Genomic DNA, 17,848 nt, shown 5'->3' with positions numbered 1-17,848 from the left:
GGAACTCATACTTGCACATATTCAAAAGCATATTTATTGTAAAATTATTTGTCATAGAAAAAGAGGAATAGCATGAAGAGGTATGCATATATGAATTTTAATATATGTTTATAAGGCAGTATAATACAGTTTGAGAAAAACTGTTAGAACTATATGGACTGGTATGGAAATCTTTTCAAGATGTTGCATAGCAAATGCAAGTATTAACATACACAGAAAAAACACAAATATATTTGAATGCATTTGCATTTGGAAAGATTATTACCTGAAGAATATTAAGAAAAAGATAAGTGACTGCCTCTGGGGAAGAGGACTGGAGACTAAACAGAGATAAATAAGAAATTTATCTTCACTTTATCCCGTTTTGTACAGTTTGCATTTTTACTACTTATTATATATTACACTTCAATTTTTCTTTAAAATCTAGACGTATTACATTAAAAATTTCATATATAACGCAACTAAAATTTCACAAAGAAGACAGAGTATATAGCATTAAGTATTTTAAATACTGTAATTATAAGAATGAACTTAAATGACGAGAATCTGAATAGAAATAATAGTCTCGGAAAAAAGCAAAAAAGAGAAATGTATAAATTGATTAAAAATTAAGGTAACTAAATAAAAATTTCCTCACTAATTCATTATATATTATTGACTCGTTGCTTTATAGGCATTACTGCTCTAGGTGAAGTGATAAACAGGACATTATAAGACCCTACATTCTAGCAGGGTGTAGGGGAAGAAGACAAATCCTCTATCCTCTGGGTCCTTCTGCCTGGGCTATAAATTAAATTGACATGACACAGAATAACAGGAGAAAATCAGGGTGGCCCAGCAGTGCAGCAGTTAAGTTCACATGTTCCGCTTCTTGGTGGCCCGGGGTTCACTGGTTTGGATCCGGGTGTGGACATGGCATCGCTTGGCAAAAGCCATGCTGTGGTAGGCATCCCACGTATAAAGTAGAGCAAGATGGGCATCGATGTTAGCTCAGGGCCAGTCTTCCTCAGCAAAAAAAGGATTGGCAGTAGTTAGCTCAGGGCTAATCTTCCTCCAAAAAAAAAAAAAAATAGGAGAAAATCAAACAAAGCTTTGTAATGTGTGTAGTTGGGAGACACTCAGGAAAACTGAGTATCTCCCTAGAATGACCAAAGTTGTCACCTTAAATAGCATCTTTAGATAAGGACAAAAGAGAATGTTGGTGGTAGTGGTTTGGGACTTCAAAGGGGAGGAAGGCAATTCACATGGAAATGGAAAAGCAAATATTTGGTAAACAGAACTTTGATAAGAATGTGTTTAGCAAGGACTCTTTCAGTCTATCAATACCCAGAGTTATCTATGGTGATGGCCTATCCTGGGGACAGGCCTTTTATCTTAAATTCTTTTAGGCAGGTAGGGGAGGGCAAACTTTCTTTCAGAGTCTTTTGTTCTTAAAAATAATCCAGCCAAACAGACATATTTTGAGGTGACCAGTTATGATCCCCAACAAGGGAGAGAAGCAGTAATTAATAGCACAATCACATAGTTCTTTGCTTAATTATAATTATCATAAATTCTTTGAAGAAAGTCAGTATCAGATTTAAGAAGACTTCTGCATTGCAAGGAAATGGACCCTAATGTGAAATGACTCTCTTCATGGTAGGTAATAAACTTGTTTACTACAAGATATGAAATTTCTTCTCCAGAGTTTCTTCACAGCATTCGTCATCTCCGAATTTCTCAGAGTGTAGATTAATGGGTTCAGCATGGGAGTTATGACTGTATAAAACAAGCTCAATGATTTGTCAATGGGGAAAGTCTGTGCAGGTCTTGCATTTATGAAAATACAAGGAACAAAGAAGAAAACAACCACAGTGATGTGGGAACCACAGGTCTAGAGAGCTTTCAGCCTCCCTTCCTGACTAAGGTTTTTTAGAGAGTGCAAGATGACACCATAAGAGAGGAGTAAGAGCAAAAGTGCAGATCAGTCCTCCATTGGCCACCACTAAAAGGCCAATGACATAGGTGTCCGTACAGATGAGCTTCAATAAGGGGTACATGTCACAGAAAAAATGATCAATGATGTTCGGTCCACAGAATGGGAGCCCATAAATAGTGTAAAGCTGAATTACTAGTGCAGAAAACCTCCAACCCAACACACTACTAGCAGCCAAATACACACCCACCTCCTCATGATGACCAAATAATGCAAGGGCTTACAGATGGCCACATCTGGTCATAGGCCATCACCAACAGAAGAAACACCCCTGATCCAGCAGAAAAATGCTCTGTAAAGAGCTGCATCATACAATATTGGAAGGACATGGTGTTTGTCCCAAAGAACAAGTCTGAAATCAACCAGGGGGTAATGGAAGAGGAATAAATGACATCCAAAATTGACAGGTTACCAAGAAAAAAGTACATTGGGGTGTCCAGCCTCTTACTGAAAGTTACAGTCTCAAGAATGAGCATGTTGCCCACCATGGTCAAAATATAGAAGAACAAGAAAATAATGGAAAGGACTTTCTGTTCCTTTGGATTCTGCGTGAGGCCCAAGAGGACAAAGTAAGTCACATTGTTGCTTGGTTCCATCTAATCTCTATTAGATGCTGACTTCAGATATTAGAAGCACTTTACCTACAAAGCAAGTGGGAAACCTTTTAAATGTACTATAAATTTAATATTTTATTTATTCATTCAATTAACAGTATCTATTTGTGGCAAATGAGTCATGGACACAGTGATTACCAAATTGAATAAGACATTGTTGCCTGTCCTTAATGATTTGATATGTATTGAATGACAAGTCAATTCTAGGCTACTGTCATAAGAACCATTATAAGAATATTCACACAATGCTAAGGGACACAGTGTAGGAATGTATCAACCAAATTGGAATAAGAGATGGCTTCGCAAAGGAAGCAATGTTCTAGCTGGGTTTTAAATGAAAAGTGAAAGAACAAGAGAAGATGGAAATGGAATTCCATGAAAGGTGCACCGTTCATAAAGTCAAAAAAGTGTAATACTTGAGACCCATTTAGGGTAATTTACATAGTCAAAGTGAGTAGATCAAATATGAATGGAAGGTCACTGTGCTAGGTTGTCTCTTGTCTCATTGAAACCATTTTTTTAGGGTCTTTAGATGAATATTTCAGTTTTCTGTGACCAGTAAACCCTGAGGCACTTCAGTTTTGTGTCTCCAGCAGCTATCTCTCCATTAATTTTCAAATGTGTGTATACAAAATCTCCACTGCTAGACGTCACTAATTGGATGTCAGTTTAGTATTTATAAAACTAAATTTTTAATTTTCTACAATAAGCATACATGTTCCTTATCTCATTAAATGGTATCACTTTCCATGCAATTTTTCAGACAATTAATGTGACAGTGTCCTTCACTCCCTTATTGCTTCCGTTTTACTTGTTGATACATTTAACAAGTTCTATTGACTCTACTTTCTAATATATCACAAATTTGATCATTTCCCAACCCCCATTTTCTTCCTGGCCCACTGCAATAACCTCCTGCACAGTATCTCCATTTTCATTCTGTCCTCCAACAGTTTCTTCTCCAGAAGCAGCTCAAATGATCCTTTTAAAATCTTATTGTGATTATATCAACTAATGCTCAAAACTCTTACAAGGGGTTCTAATCACACACTCACAATTTAATATATCATACTTAATACTTACTGTAACAAGAATTGTAATCCCCATTTCATAGCTGAAAAAATTGAGGTACAGAACATGTAATTAATTTTCCCAAGATCACACATTTCTAAGTAATAAAACTAGAATTGAACTTTAAGTTTGATTTATTTCAAAGTGATTTAATTTCTTACATAATGAAGAAAGTCACACAATTGTGAAGCCTGGTTCCCACTGTTTACTGTTAGTCTTACCTTATGATGGCTTGTTGACAATCTGAAGGAAGACTTTTTAACTTATTCATAGGGACCTGGAATTCTTCTTTCATCCACTATGACAAGAGAGGACAAAAAGCTGCATTATGACTTGAGGATAGATTTTGTTTCATTCGACTGTCTGTCTATTTTCTCCACTGAGTCGTCTGATTATACAGAAGATTATTTTCATTTGCACTGTAGATTATTTGATAGGATTTGTATGATGCACACAGATAAACAAAATTTTATCACGTTAGGATAATTTAATCAAAAGATAAGCAAATCCTAATTTTACATAAGAACAGCTACTAGCCATTTCCCAGGGAAAGTTTCCTGGGGTAACTTCTTTCCTACTAACTTCAAAATAGAAAAACACCATTCAATTGTTTAGTGCTTCTCATTCTATTGTGTTGGTACAGCCAGACCATTTGACTTGAGTTTTTAGAGATATTCTTGTGATTTTTTTATGACATACTTTAAGCCTAACAAAGGAACTCCTGAAAAGTTCAGAGCAGTTCTGAAGAGGGTAGCATCTTCTTCTCAACTGGGGCAAAGATCATTGGACACTTTACCCTTTCTGATCACATTTATCATTGAGTCCTGGAATTGGCATATATCCAAGACTAATGCTTGCTTAATTAAATTCACTGGGATTTGCCATAAAATTTAAAAGAACATTTAGGTGTAAATATATACTAGCACAAATCACATAATTAGTGTCAGAAAGATGTAACATAGAGAAACCAAAAAGCTTCAGAACCATGATAAGACTATTGCAAGTCAAGAATAAAATATCAAGCCAGTCATTTTGTTCCAGTGAAGATTAATTTATCAAGTATTTCCTCTCTTGTCATAGCAAATTTCTCTTTCCTTTTATTTAATAGTCAATTTATTCTGTCTTGAAGTGTGATAACATATGTTAAAAAATGTCACCAATTTAGGTGTAATAACTAATTATTTATCCAATTATGGATTACTTTTAAAAATTAAGGCCACCTATTTTATTCCAGTGTCAACTTAAAAAGCAAATTCACCTGTGACAAATAGAAATGGCAAGCAAGAGGGTATATCAGAGTATATGAGAAAGCCATTTGGTGTAAACCTAATTCATCCTGACATTTTTTTTTCCAAAAGAGCCTGACCATGGCCATTGAGCATGCATTGTATATCTGCTTTAAACATTTACTATGGCAAGAACAAATGCCCTTAAGATAAAGGTGCAACTTCCCCCCATATTGGCATTTCCTTAAGGATAAGCATCTCTTCCTTGGCTAGGAACTGATTACTGTGCTCACCTTTGACCACCCAGCTCACCTGTGACCAGCCAGCTTGAGAAAACAGACTTGCCACCCTGCTGTGTTCACCAAGAGAGCAGACCTATCTGCTGTGTCCATCAATTGCTGTGCCAACAGAGCAATCTTGTGACTATTGTGTGAAGGACATTTTAATCATATGTGAAACATTCTCTCTGGGGGTGTATAACCACTCTGTATACCCCACTTCTTTGGTGCCCTTTCTTCCTTCGGGAAGAAAGGCCCCAGGCCATGGTCCTCACATTTTAGCTCAGAATAAACTCACTCAAGTTTTCATTTATAGATTGGTTATGGATTATTTTTGTCGGCACCTACTATTTCACCCTCAAGATGAGTTTATTTGGCAACAGCCAAAGGAATTGCAATTTGGCATGTGCGTGCTATGGTGGACTGTAGGCAAATCTAGACAACAAAGGAGATGAGTTACGAGGAAAAGGGGAGGAACTGATCTAAAAGAAAGTACATGGGGGAAAGCAACAGTTCAGGGAAGAAATGGCTTCTCCTTGGCTGAGGCGCGGCATTTCCCATTGGCTTCGCTGTTTCCAGGTGGGGAGAGAAATCTTCCTTCAGCATTAATGTAGTTTTACTTCTTGTTGAAGATGCAAGCACAGGTTTCTTCCTCTTAGAGTGTAGGATAGGGTGTGAGAGCTCCCCCTCCAGGCTTCTGGACTCAAATTAAATTAAGGTTTCTTTTGTCAACTTCCATACCAGGAACTGTGCTATGAGTGGGACCCCAGCAATAAATAAAACTGAAATAAAATCTTTAAAAGGTCCTTCCTGCATGGGCCTTACGTTCTTTTGAGTCACACAATATATAAGGGATAGTTTAATAAAGTTATTATTGTTTTATTCAGAGCTTCTAAGACAGCAAACAGGGTGCTGTGACAGAAAATAAGAGGGAGAAGTCTACTATGGCTAAGTTCATCAGAGAAGGACTTTCTTAAGAAGTAATGTTTACCCTGAGATCCAAAAGATAGGAAATTGTTACCATTAGAAGCACTGCTACATGTAATAATATTAAGTAAAAATTATCTCATTAAGTAAAATTATCTCACTTCACAGATGACATGATCTATATGTAGAAAACTAAAAATTTCACAGGAATTTTTATTGCAGTACCATGTTGAAAAGTAAGGGTGAGACTGGGCATACTTGTCTTGTTCCCGATTTTAGTGGGAAAGTTTTAAAACTTAATCCATATATGATGGTAGTTGTGGATTTGACCTATACAACATTTATTATGTTGAGGTATGTTACTTCTACATCCAATTTCTTGGGAGCTTTTTATCATAAAATGATGCTGAATTTCTATACTATATAGGAATGTCTCAAAGAGGAAATTAAGAAAACAATTCCATTTCAAAACATCACCAAAAAGAATAAAATACTTAAGAACAAACTTAACCAAGGCGAGAAAAGGCTTGTATACTGAAAACTGCAAAATGTTGCTGAAAGATATTATAGAAGACACAAATAAATGGAAAGACATTCATGGACTGGAGGATTTAATGTTAGTAAGATGTCACACTACCTAAAGTCACCTACAGGTTCAATGTAATCCCTATTAAATCCCTAAGGGTGTTTTGCAGACATAGAAAAATCCATCCTAAAATTCACATGGAATGTCAAGGTACTCCAAATAGCCAAAATAATCTTGAAAAAGAAGAACAAAGTTGGATGTCTCATACTTCCTGATTCCAAAACTTACTAGAAAGATATGGTAATCAAACAGTGCGGTGTTGGCATAAAGACAGACATACAGACTAGTGCAATAAAGTACAGAGCCTCGAAAGAAACCTTTGCATATGTTTTCAAACGATTTTTGACAAGGGTACAAAGAGCATTCAATGGCAAAATGACAACCTTTCAACAAATGGTGTTGAGAGAACTGGATATCTAAAAGCCAAAGAATAAAATTGAACCCTGAACCTTATACAAAAATTAGCTCATAATAGTTCAAAGACCTAAAATACTAGCTAAAACTATAAAACTCTTAGAAGAAAATTTAGACTCAGCAACGATTTCTTGGGTATGAGACAAAAAGTACAGGCAAGAAGAGAAAAAATACATAAATTGTGCCTTAAAATTAAGAACTTTTGTGCATCAAATGCTCTGTCACAGAGTGAAAAGGCAACACACAGAATGGGAGAAAGATTAGCAAACAATCTATCTGATAAGGTGTTAATGTGCAAAATATATAAAGAACCTCCACATCTCAACAACGAGAAAAGAAATAAAAGAAATAACTGACCAAAGTTGAGAAAAGGATTTTAATAGACCTTTCTCCAAATAAAACATATAAATGTCCAGTAAGCATACGGAAAGATATAAACATCACTAATAATTATGGAAATGCAAATCAAAACCATAATAAAATACAGCTTCCCACCCCTTAGGATAACTACTATGAAAAAAACAGAACATAGCACACATAAGAAAGAGAATGGAGAAATTGGGACAATAGTGCATGGCTGGTGGGAATGTACAATGATGTAGCTGCTAGAGAAATGCTGTGGTTTTACCTCAAAAAATTAAGCAAAGAATTATCATATGATTAGCAGTCCTGCTTTTGGATATATATCCAAAATAACGGAAAACAGAAACTCAAACGCCCTGCTATTTCTACACCCATTTTCATGGCAGTATTAATTATAATAGCCAGAAAGTAGAAACAAAGGAAGTGTCTACTGACAGATCAATATATAACTAAAATGAGACGTGCATACAATGGAATATTTTCAGCCTTGGAAAGGAAGGAAATCTTGATACATGTTAAAACAAAGATTAACCTGCAATACATTATTCTAAGGTAAATAAGGCATTCTCAAAAGGACAAAGACGTGTGATTTCAATTACATAAGTTACATAAAGCAGTCAAATTCATAGACAGAAAGTATGAATGTTGGTTTCCTGGGGCTCAGGGAGGGGGAATGAGGAATGTTTATTTTATTTATTTATTTATTTTTATTTTTATTTATTTATTTTTTTTTTGAGGAAGATTAGCCGTGAGCTAATATCTGCTGCCAATCCTCCTCTTTTTGCTGAGGAAGACTGGCCCTGAGCTAATATCCGTGCCCATCTTCCTCTACTTTATATGTGGGACGCCTACAACAGCATGGCTTGCCAAGCAGTGCCATGTCCGCACCTGGAATCAGACCAGCGAACCCCGTGCTGCCAAAGCAGAACGTGCAAACTTAACCACTGCTCCACTGTGCCAGCCCCAAGGAATTATTGTTTAATGGATGTGGACACTCAGTTTTAGAGGAAGAAAAATTTCTGGAGATGGATGGTGGTGATGTTTGTGATGTATGTGAATTAATTTAATGATCACATGAACTGGACACTTAAAATGGTTAAAATTGCAAATTTGTTATGTATATTTTACCACAATTTAAAAATAAATTTAAAAATTACAGTGATTTCATCAATAGGCTCTTGATGTGAACATAATAGTTCAAAGTACATGTCAAGATCATTGACTTCAGATATACCTGCGTAATTTTTTTAAAAGGTAGACATAATCCAACAACAAAATTACTAAATTAAAATCTCCATTGCTGTGTCCTGAGAATCTGCATTTTATGAGAACCCTAAATGATCCTGAGAAAACACAGCCTTGGCTTATCAATGGAGAAGGTGGTGATTGGGTGCAAAAATAAAAACATGCAGTGCACAAAGACTAAGATGACCTCAGGGATCTGAGAGACACAGGTCAACAGGGCTTTGCAGCTCCCCTCAAAGCTATAGGTCCACACATGAATGGTCTATGACGTTGGAGCGAGAGACAGGCAGCCAGACTGAAGAGGATCTGAATGGTTGCAAGGACAAAGCCTCTGCCTCATGCCACTAGAGATAGAAAGCTACTTCCTGTCACTCAAAGTGCAGGGGTTCATAGTACATAGGAAATCAGATGATTTCATAGTACAGGACTTTCCAGATGGTCACATAATGGTCAATCGCAACCACCATTGGTAGAATGATCTCAACACCACCAAAAGATGCTTAGCAAACACTTTGATCATCCACTTCCTGAAAAAGACGGTTTTCCTTAAAGCAAAAGTGTCAGCTATTGGGGCCAGCCCAGTGGCATAGCAGTTAAATTCACACATTCCTCTTTGGCAGCCTGGGGTTCGCCAGTTCGGATCCCAGGTGTGGACCTGCACACCACTTGTCAAGCCATGCTGTGGCAGGTGTCCCACATATAAAGTAGAGGAAGATGGGCACAGATGTTAGCTCAGGGCCAGTCTTCCTCAGCGAAAAGAGAAGGAGTGGCAGCAGATGTTAACTCAGGGTTAATCTTGCTCAAAAACAAAAAAAGTGTCAGCTATCATTTATGGGTCATGGGTGAAGAAGAGCAGCTACCTATAAGGGATAAGTAGCACAGGCAGGAAATGGAAGCACTACCCAAGGGAATAAAAGATGCCTTGTTAAAGGAAAAGATCTATTCTCTTCATAACTAGCAGTTCTCAATACTCCCAAGACACAAACTCTTCCTAAATTAATCTTCTTAAATTGAATCATATAGAAAACAATAACTTAACTTTGTTTTGTCATCAAACTACCTTAAACTTATTTTAACAATTGTAAGCTTAATTTAAATTTAAACATATTTCTTATTTAAATTCAAACACTATTTTATTTTAAACTTAATTTTGAAACATAATGAGGGACTGCTAGTTGCATCATAAATCAAAATGTGTTATATATTGAAGCAATTATGTGTCAATTGGTACCTAAATGAAGAGATCAATGAAATAGAGGCCACAATCAGATCCTAACATATATGTGACTTTAGACAGTAGTCAGAACTTGAAATCAATGACAAAAAGATAATTATGCAACTATAAAGAAACTAAAATTTAGAAAAAAACCTAAAATTCAATCCCTATTAAACTCCTCTATCAATATAAATTCTAGGCGGATGAAAAGTGACAGAAAATAAGAGGGAGAATACTACTATGGATAAGGTAATCAGAGAACGTCTTTCTTAAAAGATGACGTTGAAGCTGAGATCCAAAGGAGAGGAAGTTGCTTCCATTGGAAGCGCTGTTGGGCCGGCCCGGTGGCGCAGCGGTTAAGTGCGCATGTTCCGCTTCTCGGTGGCTCGGGGTTCACCGGTTCGGATCTCAGGTGCGGACATGGCACCACTTGGTAAAAGCCATGCTGTGGTAGGCGTTCCCCATATAAAACAGAGGAAGATGGGCATGGATGTTAGCTCAGGGCCAGTCTTCCTCAGCAAAAAGAGGAGGATCGGCAGTAGTTAGCTCAGGGCTAATCTTCCTTATAAAAAAAAAAATTGGAAGCTCTGTTACATGTAGAGTCTCGATGTGGAGAAGAGTTAAGCAAGTTCAAGGCACTGAAAGGTCAGTTACATGGACGTAATAGGGAAAGGAGAGAAGAAAAGAAGCTGAAATTGAAGAGATGAATAGGAACTGTAGTCTTCAAGGCAGTACAGAGCTTAGTAAGGAATTTTGATTTTATTTAAAGTGACAGTAAATAGCTTGGACAATTTTTTCTTAATTGAGGAAAGCTTCCATCTAAAACATTTCAAAATTAAGATAGGACATAGCTTTTAAAAAAAATTGCTTTTCTTAAAATTGCTACCAAATCACATGTTATACTATACTGAGAGGATTAAAAAATATCCCAGTTATTTGTTTCTTTTTGAGCACTAAGCACAATCCATGCAGACAGAGTAGGTGTTCAGTAAAATTTACATGAATATACCAATAGCTCTCTACAGTATCACCAATTTTTCTGCTCACAAACTTACTTATAGTCCTTTATGACTCCCTTCTTTCTTATGTGTAGGGAAAACAGAAACAGGGACAACTATCTAGCAGATAAAATAAAATGCTTTACACAAGACTCCATCCCCAACTGTATGAAACAGTGAGTGACTTCCCAAAAACTTTGAATGCACTCAGACATTTTGTTAGTGTCCCAGAGGATGTAATATCCAAAATAAAATCCAGAGGCCTACATTTTCCAGATCTCCTTGACAATCGAGTACAGACATGTGACTTTGGTTCTGCCAACCAAAATCATCTGTGCAAGTCTTTAAATTGGAAATTAGTTATCTGAGGCTGGGTTCTGGTACGGCGTCAATAGAGTCAGAGTGGTCCCTAGGTCAGGGCACTGATGGCACCTTTGCAGTTAGTCAGTCATGGTGTCAGCAGAGGCAGCATGTCCTTTAGCATGCCAGCCCTGTCAGGTGTGCTTATGCAAATTGTTCCTTGCCACTCAGATTAGAATCTGTGACTCTAGACCATCCAAAGATTCTTTATGCTATAATTTCATATAGTAAGTCCTTTCTAATTAATCTCTCTAGATATGATTCTGTCTCTTCAGATAAGATCGCTGACATATACCAAACTAATATAAAATTCTCCATTTCAATTTATTCACCAAGGTGGAATACCATCAATATCAGAAGCATTCCAGTTAACAAGGCTTTCTTTTACCAATTCATTTATTCTAAAGAGTGGTACATGGAGCTGATGGCAATTTATTGAGTAAATATTTATTAAGCATTTATTCTGTACCAGTCTCTGTCCTCGGTGCTTGGAGATGCAGTAATGAGAAAAACAAGTAATACCTCTACTTTTATGGAGTTTATGTACGAGTTGAAAGATAGAAACAATAAACAGATAAATCAGATGGTGAAAATCCTGTAGAAAAAATTAACAGAGTTGTTTGATAAACGGTAACTCAAGGAGAAAGAGGATGACTTTGCATGGATGGTTAAGAAAGTCCTCTCTTAGAAAATGGCAGTTGGACTGAAAACTGAGTGATAACAACGAGCGAGTCATGTGGACCTCTGGAAGGAAAGCATTTTAGAAATAAAGAAGAGATAGTACAAAGGCCCTGGGGCAAGAATGAAGCCATTGGGACTGAAACATAGGCACCATGGGAGACTGTGGTACTGGATAAGTTTATGGAGATGTGTGTTTGAGTGGCAGCAATTGTGCATAGTCTTATAGACTATGGAAAGCCCAGTTATATTTTCATGCAAATTTGGTTAAACAGATAGCCTTCTGTCTACAACTGTGCTTAACTCAGCATCTTGAAGTAATATTTGCTTAAATATCTATGATTTATGTGTATTATATATATATATATAACATTTTATTTAGCTTCATCCTGATTTAATTAGAACTGAATTTATTAAACAAGATTAAGGTTGTTTCATGATCTTTGAGACAGAAGAGACAAAAGTAGATAATGATAATCCTACAGGTCAGATAAAATTCCCTTTCGCAGATACAGAAATTCATCTCTAGTGGTTTTACTCATGACCGTCAGCTCATTGTCTTTCATCCCTGGACATGGTTAGATAAATGCTGTAAATTCTTCCTCTTGGGTCTTCTTTGAACACCCAGTCTAGCATGGCCCCCTGCCTCTGAGTCACACTCTGTTAAATCACTCCTTTATTGTTTTAGAAATTTTACTCTCTTTATCTTCTTCATATATGTTTACTTATTTTTTTGCTTATCTCTCACCACTAGAAACTGTTTCTTTATTCAGGAATGATCATTATTATGATATTTGCCAAAGTGTTTAAGAGTGGAAGTTCTGAAACTAAACTACGGGTTCAAATCCTACCTTAGGTATTTGCCAGCTCTGTGACCTTGGGTAAGTTATTTAAGTTTTCCAAACTTCAGTACATTATTCTGGAAAAAGGATTAATGGTAGCTTTTTCATAAGCCTCTTATGAAGATTATATAAAGCAATGCTTTCATAGCTTATGCCACATTGTAGTACATAAATAATAATCTTTAACACAATTGTATTTGTCACATGTTTTTTATTTGACATTAAAAAGTTCATTCAATTATGAGGTTTTCCTTAAGCTAATTTTAATTTGGGTGACACTGACATTTTTGAAGTAAGCTATTCAGAGTTAATCTCATCCACCTTACATTAATTTTATTAGGCTTACATTCAGATTTCTGAAAGTTTCTCATGGGCTTAATATATTATCTACACATAATTGAATCATAAAAATAATCACACAGTTCAAAAAAGTTAGACAAACCAGACATTGCTGTAGAAGGGAGGGAGGCAACAAACACAGTTTTAATTAACACAGACATTAATAAAGCAGCTACTGAGTGCCAGACATTGTCCTGGATGCTTTGCATACATTATCTCGTCTAATACTTAAAATAACTCTATGAAGTAAGTACTACCTTTTCATTATATTTAATAACTGAGATTAAAATAAGATTCCGAGATCGAGGCACACATGCAGTGATACATTAACTAGTGAGATGGAATATGATCTTAACTCAGTTGACTCCAAACTACCAACTTCTTCTACATCCTCTGGACTCCACTTCTTACAGAACTTCCAAGGCTGAATAATGGCCCTAAGAGCTCATACACAACTGCTTGAACTTCAAGGAAGTAATCATATTGGTGATAATTTGTATTAGGATACTCATACAAGAAGATACCTTTCCAACTAAGAAGAAAAAGACAGGGCAAGTTCCACACTCATCCAGAAGTTGGCTCAGTACAAGTCAATATATTTTGCCTTAAAAACGCTTTTATAATGTTTCAATGTGTCAGACACTGTTATTAGCATATAACAAATATTTACTCATTTAAGTGGCCCAACAAATTTAGGAGATAGGTACTATCATGTCTGTTTTTACAGATGAAGAAAAAATGGCACAGAGAATTTTAAAAATTTCCCAGGTCACATTCAAACAGGAAATTTGACTCCAGAGCCTTCTCTTAACCAGTGCACCCTACTATCTTCCCTAAACAAATATCTTCCTTCATTTCAACAGTTCATATTCTGGTTGCCTGCTCCATTGACCTCAGATTCATAATAAAATGACCTTTAGACCACTCACAAAGGACTTGTCATAAGAAAATCAGGCCCACAAATGGCTCGGCCCCAAGAACATGGAGGCACAGGGCAAATGTAGATTAGAAAACCAAGAGACAGAGGTTCAGTAATGGCCGAAGAAGTTGGAAACCATTCCAGTCCCCAAGAGCTTCTAAAATGACAGTCAGCTTTCAGAATATTCTTCACAACAGGAAAATGTAGTGTACTATTCCTTCTAAAGCTCACAAAAGATTACATTAATTAATATTTCTATTGTACTTTCAGATACTCCAGTAAGAATGAATGTTCACAATAACTAGCATCTATTAAGCATTCAGTGGCCCTAAGAGTTTTACAAGGATTATTTATTTGATCTTGATAATGTCGTTATCATTACTCTTGAATTGAATCCTCAAGACATTGTGTTTTGTGAAATTCACACTATGGGTGAAAAAGTTAAGTTTTATCTCAGGACTGTCTCACTCAAATAGTATGCTGTAAAATTTCTAATCATATTATATCATATCATGATTAAAATAATCATAATAATATATCATTCTAATATACTAAATCCTTTCATGCATGTCTCTGAAATGTGCTTACAAAATGATTGAGAAAATCTTCTTCACACGCCCAAACCATGAAAAAAAGGCTGTCAGTGTGAATGACTAGTTAAGATAAAAATAATAGTGAGTTTTTGCCCAAATAATGTAATAAGAATAAATGGTAGATCTTCTGTTTGAGGGCAGAAGGAGTAAGAATCAGCCCAAATGTGGCAGAAGATTAAAAAGTATAAAAAGAGAATATGGAAAATGCAGACGTAAAACATTCTTATATACGAAGTTTTTTTTTGTAATTGCAAAGACGATGAGTTTGCTTTGCATGATTTATCAAAATGTAAGCACTTTATTATTCCCAAAACTTTAGCTGTGAAGGATACTTCCCAGGAAATGCCTTAATAAGGTGCTGCCAGACGAAGATAGCAGATGAGGACATCACAGGCCTTAGATTCCCCACAGGAATATGGGGAGAAACACTGAACTGACTAAAATAACTTTAGAGGAGCTTGAGAAACTAGCTAAAGATATATAGAAACCAAACAAATTTCCAACCAATAAAAAGCCACATTCAAAATGGTAGGATATTATGGCATGATTATGGCAAAGATTATTACTTGAAGAATCTTACAAACTGAGTACAGTGACTGCATCTAGAGTAGAACTGGGAGTCTCTGATGAGGGATGGGTAAGAAATCGATTCTATACTATTACCATTCTGTATGGATTCCATTATTTATATTTAATATATTAATTCACAATTAATGAACTAATTAATAATAAATAAAATTAATAAATAAAATAAACATTCAATTTAATTAATTAAAAATTAAATATTATTGAAAATTAAATTTAATCAATAAAATTGATTCATTATCTACTACATTGTCAATTTTTATTTAAAAAAGGAAAATATGACTAAAAATTTCATGTGTGATGCAAATGAAATTGAAAAACTGGGCTGGTCTATATAACATTAAATATTTTAACTAGTACAATAAATAAAAAGAAGACAAAGGACAAGAATCTGACTAAAAATAAAACTAAGAATGAGAAAGAAATAAAAATAAATACAGAAATTAATTACTAATTAGCATTACTCTAGATATTTCATTGACTAATTCATGACATATTATTTGTTAGCTTCTCACTTTGCATGCATTTCAGATTTCTAGCTACAGGGATAAGCAAGGCATTATAGAGCTTACATTCTATCAAGGACACCCTTACTAATAGCACAAACATATGTTCATTTTTAATTATAATTAAAGCACATTCCTGTATACATATATTAATTATATACATATTATTTACACAATTATAGTTCATTCTTTAATTATAATTACCATAAACCCTGTGGAGAAAAAAAAGTTTGCATCAGATTTAAGAAAATTCCTGCATACCAAGGAGACTGTTCTCAATGTCAACTCCTCATGGTAAATGGTAAACTTATTTATTATCAGGTATAACTTTTCTTATCCAGAGCTTCTTCATAGTACTTGTCATCTCTGAATTTCTCAGAGTGTAGATTAGTGGATTGAGCATGGGAGTTATGATTGTGTAAAACACACTCAGTAACTTGTCAATGGGGAAGGTCTCTGCAGGTCTTGCATACATGAAAATACAGGGAACAAAGAAGAAGACAACCACAGTGATGTGGGAACCACAGGTCTGGAGGGCTTTCCACCTCCCTTCCTGACTAAGGTTCTTTAGAGAGTACAAGATGACACCATAAGAGATGAGCAAGAGCAGAAACACAACAGTGCAGATCAGTCCTCCATTGGCCACCACTAAGAGGCCAATGACATATGTGTCAGTACAGATGAGCTTCAATAAGGGGTACATGTCACAGATAAAGTGATCAATGACATTAGGGCCACAGAATAGGAGCCCATAAATAGTACTAAGTTGAATTGCCGAGTGCAGAAGACCTCCACCCCAGGACACTACCAGTAGCACAACACACACCCAATGCCTCATGATAACCAAATAATGCAAGAGCTTACAGATGGCCACATAGCGGTCATAGGCCATCACCAACAGAAGAAAGATCTCTGACCCACCAAAAAAGTGCTCTGTAAAGAGTTGAGTCATACAAGATTGGAAAGATATAGTATTTGTCCCAAAGAACAAGTCTGAAATCAACCTTGGGGTAATGACAGAGGAAAAAGTGGCATCCATAAATGATAATCTAGCAAAGAAAAAAGTACATCGGTGAGTTCAGTGTCTTACTGGCAATTACAGTCACGACAATGAGCATGTTACCCACCATGGTCAAAATGTAGAAAAGCAAGAACATAACAAAAAGGACTTTCTGCTCCTTTGGATTCTGTGTGAGGCCCAAGAGGACAAAGTAAGTCACATTGTTCTTTGGTTCCATCTAGTCTTTACAGATGCTGACTTCATATGCTAGAAGCAGTTTATCTATAAAACAAGGGGAAAGCTTTTAAATGCATTATAAGTTTAATCTTATATTAATTCATTCAATTTTTAAAAACTCTATATTGAGTATGTATTTGTGTCAAACATGTTGTAGACATTGTGACCACCAAGTTGAATAAGACATAGTTCCCTACCCTCAGTGATAGGATGCATAATAAGATATCAGTCAATTCCAGACCAATGTAATATGTGCTATTATAAAAATATTCATGCAAAGCTAATAGTCACCTTGTAGGAAGATATCAATCAAACTACAATCAGGGAAAATTTCTCAGAGGAAGCAATGCTTTAGCTGTTTAAAGGAAAAAGAAAAGAACAAGAGAATATGGGAAGGAAATTCCTGAAAAGATGCACCATTCATAAAATCACAAAAGCGTAGTACTAGAGAACCATTAAGGCAATTTACATATCCAAAGTGAATAGATCAAATTATGAAGGGAAAGTCACTGCCCTCAATTGTCTCAGTTTTCTCTGAAACCTCTTTCTTAGAGTCTTTGGGTGGATGATCCACCCTTTCCTGGCCAATAAATGCTGAAGCACTTCAATATTGTGTCTCCAGCCCATACCTCCCCCTAATTTTCAAAGGTGTATTATCAACATCTCCAATTTTGGACATCTCCAATTGGATATCAATTTTGTTTTTATGAAACCAAATTTTTAATTTTCTACAAAAAACATCAATGCTCCTCATCTCATTAAATGCTACCACCTTCCATGTAATAATATAGGCAATAAATCTCAGTGTCCTTTCCTCCTTTACACTTTCATATTAATTTAGTGATACATTTAACAAGTCTTGTTTAGTCTACTTTC

The 17,848-nt window shown here is 35.7% G+C and overlaps 1 pseudogene; it reads right to left on the bottom strand.

Annotated features, from left to right (window-relative positions):
* Positions 1 to 16,042: 16,042 nt before the first annotated feature.
* LOC106821855 (olfactory receptor 4A47-like) lies at positions 16,043 to 16,973 on the bottom strand (annotated as a pseudogene).
* Positions 16,974 to 17,848: the final 875 nt, after the last annotated feature.

This window comes from Equus asinus, chromosome 17, assembly GCF_041296235.1.
Source record: "Equus asinus isolate D_3611 breed Donkey chromosome 17, EquAss-T2T_v2, whole genome shotgun sequence".
Classification (NCBI taxonomy): domain Eukaryota; kingdom Metazoa; phylum Chordata; class Mammalia; order Perissodactyla; family Equidae; genus Equus; species Equus asinus.
Note: the sequence above shows the minus strand (reverse complement) of the source record. Positions and strands in the feature narration are given on the sequence as shown.